At 37.2% G+C, this 9,057-nt stretch overlaps 1 non-coding gene across 1 annotated transcript; it reads left to right on the top strand.

Moving 5' to 3' along the window:
* The first annotated feature begins 7,962 nt into the window (after positions 1 to 7,962).
* On the top strand, positions 7,963 to 8,153 carry LOC112661556 (U2 spliceosomal RNA). The gene has a single exon (XR_003137787.1). It is a non-coding gene; the product is annotated as a U2 spliceosomal RNA (small nuclear RNA).
* The last annotated feature ends 904 nt before the right edge of the window (positions 8,154 to 9,057 follow it).

Below are 9,057 nucleotides of genomic sequence, written 5' to 3'. Positions count from 1 at the left end.
GAAAAAAATCACATAATCATATCAATAGATACAGAAACACCCATTCATGACGAAAAGTCTTGGTAAGCTAGAAATACAAGGGAAACTTCTCAGGTTGATAAAGACTATCTACAAAATACTTGCAGCTAACATAATACTTAAAAATGAGAAACTCAAAGTTTTCTAAGGTCAAGTACAAGGCAAGGATGTCCCCTTTCAATACTTTGATTCAACGACATTTTGGAAGTTCTTGCTAATGTAACAAGGCAAAAAAGGGGGTAGGGTAGTACAAGTATACAGACTGGGAAGGAAAACATAAAACTTTGTTTACAGTTGACAAGATTATCTATGTAGAAAATTTGAAAGACTTGAACAAACCTTCTGGAACTAATAAGCGATTATGGAAAGTTTGCAGGACACAGTTAGTATACATAAGCTGATTGCTTCCCTATATGCCAGCAATGAACAAGTAGAATTTGACATTAAAAATACAATACAGTTTACATTAGCATCCCTCAAATTGAAATACTTTTCTATAAATCTAACAAAATATGTAAAAGATCTATATGAGGAAACTATAAAATACTGATGAATAAAATAAAAAAGAACCAAATAAATGAAGAGACATTCCATGCACATAAGTTGGGAAACTCAATGTTGTCAAGGTGTCACTTCTTCCCAACTTAGTCTATATCTGCCATGCAATCTCAATCAAAATTCCAGCTAGTTATTTTATAGATATCCAATTTTAAAGTTTATAGGGGAGGAAAAACACCCAGAATAGCAAATATAAGATTGAAGGAAAAGAGCAAAGTTGGAAAACTGATGGTACTCAACTTCAAGACCTGTTATAAAACTATAGTAATCAACAATGTGGTATTGGTGAAAATGTAGACAAATAGATCAATGGAAGAAATAGAGAGCCCAGAAATAGACACACATCAATACAGCCAACCAATCTTTGACAAAGGAGCACAGGCAATACAATGGAGCAAAGATGGTCTCTTCAACAAATGGTACTGGAACCACTACACAGATATTTACATGCAAAAAAAAAATCTAGAAACAAACTTTACACACTTCAGAAAAATTAACTCAAAATGGATCATAGACCTAAATGTAAAATGAAAAAATATAAAACTCCTAGAAGATAATATAGAAGAAAACCTGAATGACTTTGGGTATGGTAATGCCTTTTTAATACAACACCAAAGACATGATCCATGAAAGAAATTGATGATAAGTTAGATTTTATTCAAATGTAACACTTGTGCTCTCAAAAAGACAACAACAAGAGAATGAGAAGACAAAACACAGACCGGGAGAAAATATTTGCAAAAGACTTATCTGAAAAAGGACTGTTACCCAAAATATTCAAAGAACTCATAAAACTCAACAATAAGAAAACAAAACAACAACAACAAAAAAAAACAAAACAAAAATAAAATCAATTAAAATATGGGCCAAAGACCTCAACAAACACCTGAACAAAAAAGATATACAGATAGCAGATGAAAAGATGCTCCACATCACAAGTCATTGGGGAAATGCAAATTAAAACAACAATGATAGGGACGCCTGGGTGGCTCAGGAGTTAAGCGTCTGCCTTGGGCTCAGGGCGTGATCATGGAATTCCAGGATCAAGTCTCACATCGGGTTCCCTTCATGGAGCCTGCTTCTCCCTCTGCCTATGTCTCTGCTTCTCTCTTTCTGTGTCTGTGTCTCTCATGAATAAATAAATAAAATCTTTTAAAATAAATAAATAAATAAATAAATAATAAAACCACAATGGCATACACCATTACACACCTACTAGAATGTCCAAACTCTGGAACACCCATAGTACCAAATGCAGGCAAGGATGTGCCATATATTGCTGCTAGTAATGCTAAATGGTACAGCCACTTTAGAATTTTTGTTAGTTTTTTTTTTTTTTTTACAAAAGTAAACATACTCTTACTATACAACCTAGATATCATGCTCCTTGGTATTTATCCAAAAAAGTTGAAAACACATGTCCACACAAAAACCTGCATACAGACGTATTTCTGGCAGCTTTATTTATAATTGGCAAAACCTGGAAGCAAACCAGATGTCTTTCAGTAGACAAATAAGTAAATAAACTGCATGCCCAGTTTATTTACTGTATATAAATAAATTGTATGTCTGGGCAATGGGATATTATTCAGCACTGAAGGGAAATGAGCTATCAATAAATGAAAAGACATGGAACAAACCGAAGTATCTATTACTAAGTGAAAGAAGCCAATCTGAAAAGTTTACATACTATAGGATTCCAACTGTATAACATTCTGGAAAAGGCAAAACTATGGAGACAGTAAACTGATCAGTGGTTGTCAGGGGTAAGGAGCTAGGGGGTGGCCAAGAGGGGGACTTAGAATAAATAGAAGGAGCAATGAAAATACTCTGATGGTATCATAATGATGAATGTATGTCATTATACATTTGTCCAATCCAAAGAATGACCATCAAGAGTGAACTGTAATGTAAACTCTGGACTTTGGGTAACAATGATGTGTCACTGTAGGCTCATCAGTTGTTGCAGATGGACCACTCTGGTGGGAGAGGAGTTGATAGTTGGGGAGGTTATGCATGTAGAGGAGGCAGGGGATATATGGGAAATCTCTGTACCTTTTTCTCAGCTTTATTGTGAACCTAAAACTGCTTTTTTAAAAAAGTCTTTTGGTGGGTGTGGGGCACCTGGATGGCTCAGTCAGTTAAGTGCAACTCTTGATTTTGGCTCAGGTCATGATCTCAGGGTCATGAGATTGAGCTCTGCATCAGGCTCTGTGCTCAGGGGGACATCTACTTGAGGATTCTCTCTCTTTCTCTGCTCTTCCCCTGTTCAAGCACTTTCTATCACTAAAATAAGTAAACAAATCTTTTTTAAAAGTCTTTTTTTAAAGAAAATGTCATTTTTCTGTACAATTATACAGAACATAGAGTAGTATCTCACCCATTGTGAGGGTGGAAATACCTAGTGGTTACTCTTTCCATGATAATGTCCCATAAATGATCACCGTGTTATGTATGTTAATACTTTACATTTACAGATTACTAAAGGGAATGGTGAAGATTAATTTGTTTGTAAAAAGAAAAAGGTAATATGTAAGTGATCTGTCAAATATAACTCAGTAATGAATAAAAGAGAGAAGAGACTCTAGAAGGATTTTTTTTCTTATGTCCATTGCAATACTTTTGGGGAATATTTTTCCAGATTTTCTACATAAGAACACCTATATTTGAATTTTAAACATAACTTCAATTGTACTCTACAGTTCTGTGGCACATTTTTAAATTCTATTAGTATGTCAAAAACATAATTCCACATAAATAAATATATAGCTACAGAATTGTCAACACTTAGTCTTCTATTGAGTTGATTATTATAATTTATGTAGCTAACCCCTCACTTTTGAATATTTAGATTGCCTTCAATTTTCACTATTATATATAATATTGTGATAAACATTGTTTCTTTGAGCACTTGTCCACTTTATAAACATTTCCTTAGAAAACTGTGTAAAAAATGGAATGGCTTGGTCAAAAGTCTCTTGAAGTTGTTGTAAAAGTTCTTTGGAAATATCAAGAAATGCCTAAAAAACAATTTTTGAATACTCTAATGTGGTAATTTGAATAATTTATGAAGTCCTTTATTCACCCTTCGATTTCTTATTTTATGTCTTACTAAGAAATATTTCAAAGACCATCTGTTTGTATTTTCCCCAGACATAGACTGCTTATGTGCAATCCACTTACTGAACTTCTTTCATATTTTTGACAGAAAAGCACAAAACTAATTTTTTAACTTAAAGCATGAATTCAATCTGTTCAGAATCCAGGTGTTTAGCTGTGCCAAGGAAATGTATTATTTTATAGAGAATCTTTCGTTTTCAATCAAAATTTTGAAACAAAATACTTAAACACATCCTGCCATTGGATCCAAATATCATTTGTGAAACAAGGTCCATTTTTCAGCAAGAATCCAATTTCAAGGTATGTTTGTGGAGCAAGACCCTTTCTCTTCCATATATCTTGCATCCTTCAAACACAAGAGACACTAAAAATTGAAAAAGAAGAGGAAGATGAGAAAAAATGAGAAGGAGGAAGGTTTTATTGTCCTAGGTAAAAGTAATGGTTGTCCTCGACCACATTCCAAAATTTAACATAACTGGCATATTAATTTATTGGAGCTTAACAATCATTTTTAGTTTAAATAGTAATGTGTTTCTTGGCTAGAAAACACTACCGTTAAAGTCCCAGTGATTAAATTTAAAGAACCCTCTTTTTGGTTTTATAGTTTTGTATTTAGTTTGGTTTTGTAGTTTTGTATTTACTTTGAACATTGGTTCGTGAGGAAAACCAAATTTAACCACCCTAGGGGTTTGTTTTTGTTTACCACATTGAGTTTCTACAGTACTCTGGTCATTTATTGGAATATGATAACCAAGTAGTTTATCCACCACTTCCAGCATTGTTATTACAAGATGGCACAAGCCTTAGCTACAAGCCCCTGAAATAGAGGAACCCCACCAACAACAACCCCAACTCCCTACCAACTGCCTCCTGAGGCCATCTGCAGTGCTCCCCCTTCATGCCTGTCCCTTACTCTGGTTCCTGCAGATCCTACTTCAAACTGGGATGTTTTATTCCTGCTATTCCCATAAACCAGTTCCTACCCCTTTCACTTATCCCATGCTACAGATCCTGCCCCCTCTTCTTTCCATTGTGCTTCAATGTCTGTTGATGGTGCAGGTGAATGGAAATGAGGGAAGGGAAAAGTCTTTATGATAGGATTGGCCATGGAGAAGAAAACCCTGCCCTACCATCAGTTGATACAGATGATGGGACTCTCTCTACCAAGTCTCGCCCTGGTTTTCTCCTATCTTGGGTTTGTTTCTTGCAATTGAGAAATCCTAATGACAGAAAAAGCCTGTTTTAAGTATTAATAATATGTGCAGTAGACATTGATTGGATTGGGACGTCTGGGTGGCTCACTGGTTGGGCACCTACCTTCCGCCCAGGTTGTGATCCTGGAGTCCTGGGATCGAGTCCCACATCGGGCTCCCTGCATGGAGCCTGCTTCTGTGTGTGTGTGTGTGTGTGTGTGTGTGTGTGTGCCTCTGTGTGTGTCTCTCATTAAAAAATACATAAAATCTTTTTTAAAAAGACATTTGTTGGATTATCTGTCCAGCGCCCTTTCCTAGGATTGGTCTCCCTACCAACCCATGCCCCTGGCCCATGGGTGCCTACGAAGTCCTTATACTTATTAGATTCAGTTTATCAATCTTTATCCCTTCCCTGGGATTTTTAGAATTAAGATTGAAATAGGCCAAACTATTGCCTGATTCTGTGAAGTATCCCAGTAATTTGTTGTTGTTGAAACAGGTTCAAATTCATGTTCTGATGTTTATTTACAGCCCAAAGAGCTCTAACTGATATGTACACACACACACACACACACACACACACACGAGGAGGGCTTTCTCCTCTAAGCAAACTCTATAGCGTATCTTCTCTTCTTTTGCTCTAGTAAGAGGGCTTTGGTAACCAGGGAACCAGTCCTGATTCTCAGCCCTAAGGGATTAAGGGAGAGAATCAGAACAGAGACAGGACAAAATTCCCCTCTCTTTGAATGGTAAATGCAATTGCCACTCCCACTTCTTCTTGATATATTCCCTCATTTGCAAGAAGGACTATGCTGCTGTTCTAAGCTAGCTGAATTTCACCCAGTAACTGATTTTTACCATGCCTTCTTAGCTAGATTTCAGATGAGTAATCGCACATAAATATGGATATCAGGCTAGGAGCCACATTGAAAGGCAGTTTCAAGTTCAATAGAAACTGTAATATGAGCCCCTCAAAGATACTGGCTCAATTATCTGGTTCAGGAACTAGACCAGTAGGGTATTAGTCTTATGTGTCCATTCTTGGTTGATCTAGAGGTGGGATGCCTATGAAGAAGAGAATGTTCAGGAAAATCTTGAGGATACCAGGCAGCTGGCCCAAAACCTACCTGCAATTGCCACAAGAGTATTCTTACTGTGATAGGCATATTTGGAATTCAAAATAACACACCTCCTCTTGCAGAAGTGGCAGGTGGTTGGCCAGAAGGTTCCCTCTTGTTGATAGAAAGAAAAAAAGTACTTACTAAACAACCAAGACTTGAATGTGCCTTTTTGCAATAAAACCCTTCCTAAATAATAGTATACAGTCTACTCTTGGAGCACTGAATTTCCACCTTTTTTGAGTTCCCATCTTGTAATGCTTGGAAATCTTCCCTCTTCCACAAACAAGCTAAACTTAATTAACAGGTTTTTCTCTTTCTAATAATCTCAAGAATTGCTAAGTTTGCACCTGGTCCACAATTTGTAAATAAAATATTATCTAAGAAACTTCTTTTATGCCAAACTGCAGAATGGAAGAAAATATTCAAAGTATAATAATTTGCAAGCATGGTGTAATTTCTTTTCCTTTTTAAGATTTTATTTATTTATTTGACAAAGAGAGAGAGCAAGAGCATGAGTAGGGGGAGAAACAGAGGGAGAAGCAGACTCCCCCTAAACAGGGAGCCTGAAGTAGGGATCAATCCCAGGATCCTGAGATCATGACCTGAGCTGAAGGTAGATGCTTAACTGAGCCACCCAGAGGCCCCTAAACATGGTGTAATTTCAGTGTAATTTCATACCTGGAAAAGGATTCACTGGTGATAGTTATATGCTGTGCTCCAAGCACCACAGTGCTGCAAATGTCCAGAGGATCATTGGGTTTAGTGCATCTATAAACCCAAAGAATAATTTTTTTCCCACAATGGTGGCTCTTTTCTGTGTTTGCATTCCACGAATTGGGCTGGCCTTATTGAAACTCTTAGAAATCATTCCAGGGTGACTCCCAGATCTATGTAAGATCTATACTACCTTCCGGGGCAACAGGCATTTCAATCAGAAAACTTAACAGGATGAGGATTCTTGCAAGGCAAAGGGTCATTGGTTCCTCCCTTGGCACCACTCTCACTTTTGGTATAGGAAAGCTATTCATCACTCCATGCACCAGGTATTGGCATTTACAATATTCTAAATTGGGTGACATGTAGTTAATATTGTCAGAATAAAGTGTGCTTAAATGCTTCTTACATTGTTTATTGCAGGAAGGTATCTGGGAGGATTTTTATTCAGCCTATTCATAGGATTATATGGGGAAGTAGCTTGTTCTGGAGCTTCTAGGAGTTTGTTCTTAACTCATTTACCAGATCCTTTCATCCATGAAATGTGTCTAAGATCCCTATTTCCCTTTCAGAAATATTAATAGTATAATATCACTCTGTAACTTGTTTTGAAGCTTGAGCAAAAGGCGTGGTTTTCACCACTCATTTTACACAGATGACATCCATTCATTCAACAATTAGCATGTATTAAGGGCAGACACATGAACTCAAAGATTAGGGGACAGACACTGAAGAGTCACTAACAGTAGAGTTAAATTTAATAAATAAATAAATAAATAAATAAATAAATAAATAAATAAATAAATAAATTTACAGAGACTCAGATACAGTTATTTCCTAAGTTGTTCTCTTTTCCTGTCCTCTTTTTGAGGATATACCCTAATTCGTCGCCTGCTCTCTACCACCACCTCCTCCTCACAGGTCTTTTCTCGATGATTGGCATCATTCTACATGCACTTGCCCCATCATAGAGCGAGATATCTTCCCTGGTGCATCTCCCTCACTGACAGTGCCCGACTCCAACCAAGTTCTGTTAATTTATACTGTTAACATCTCTCTCTCTACTTAACATCCCTTCTCCCCATCCCCAGTTTGTCTTTTCTAGTTTAAGTCACCATCAACCTTCCCCTAGATGAGTATAACACCTCCTCCACTAGTCTCTTAGCCTCTTTTCTTCTCAGTCTATGTCCTTGTACTCACTGCCACTACAGTGATACTTTAGAAAGAAGACAGGGTGGATCGTTTCTCGGCCTTTTGGCTAGGATCAAGGGTAGTACCTGTTCTTATCAGTGTAATATCTGATACGTTCTCTATCTGAGGACAATATATTAAATGGAGTTTTGGAATTAGAAAATGGAATAGGAGCTCGCTCCATCCACTCCACACATTGACCTGGTATTGCAGTACTTCCAGGAACGGTGCACCCCCCTCAGGGGAAATAAAGGTTGCTTAAAAATAAGAAAGAAAGAAAAAAAAAAAGAAAGAAAAAGAAAGAAAGAAAGAAAGAAAGAAGAAAGAAAGAAAGAAAGAAAGAAAGAAAGAAGAAAGAAAGAAAGAAAGAAAGAAAGAAAGAAAGAAAGAAAGAAAGAAAGAAAGAAAGAAAGAAAGACATGGTGGGACAGTTGCTCTGCTTCAAATCCTTCATGGGCTCTCCAGTTCTCTTGGGATAAAATCCAGTGGCCTTGTACTCACCACCTCTTCAGCCTCATATGCCTCTCCTCTTTCACGCTCTTCTCTGGAATCACTTGCAGTGCCTTATGTGTCCCACTGCCTCCAATTTCTGGGCCTTCGGATGGGCCGTTCTTTTTTTAGAAGAATCTCCCTGTCCCCTGTCCCCTGACCCCACTTCCATACTTGACCACTAAGGCCTCTGGTTTCAGAACTCATTGCTATTGCCCTAACAACAGCAAGAAAAACTATTAATAGTCTTTTCTCCAGGAAATATGCTTTCTATTTCTAGGTTGTACTTGCAGCACTTTTCCTAGAATTTTAGGCAGCTCTGTCTGCCTGTTTATCTGCGCCTGGCTATCATGAAGTTCTAACATCTTTTGCAGGGAAAGAGTGTGCTTTTATCCTAAGCAAGTGAATTAGGGACCCTTGCAAACTAGTGCTCTTTCAAGCCACTAGGCTATTATTCCATAAACATATGACTATGTATTTTGACTCTGAGTTGAGTAAGTTTTCTTCAGTGTCTAATGTTGCCTACAATAACTTTTCCCACCCTTCCAGGCTATTACCTGATGATGAAAACAACTTGATATTTTACTTTGTATCTTCCACCCACTAAGCTATACAATGACTTCTAGAATAACTTAGCTTTCAAAACAACTTCT

The sequence above is a fragment of the Canis lupus genome, chromosome 18 (genome assembly GCF_003254725.2).
Source record: "Canis lupus dingo isolate Sandy chromosome 18, ASM325472v2, whole genome shotgun sequence".
In the NCBI taxonomy this organism is placed as follows: domain Eukaryota; kingdom Metazoa; phylum Chordata; class Mammalia; order Carnivora; family Canidae; genus Canis; species Canis lupus.
The sequence above is the reverse complement of the archived record's forward strand: the minus strand, read 5'-3'. Positions and strand labels throughout refer to the sequence as shown.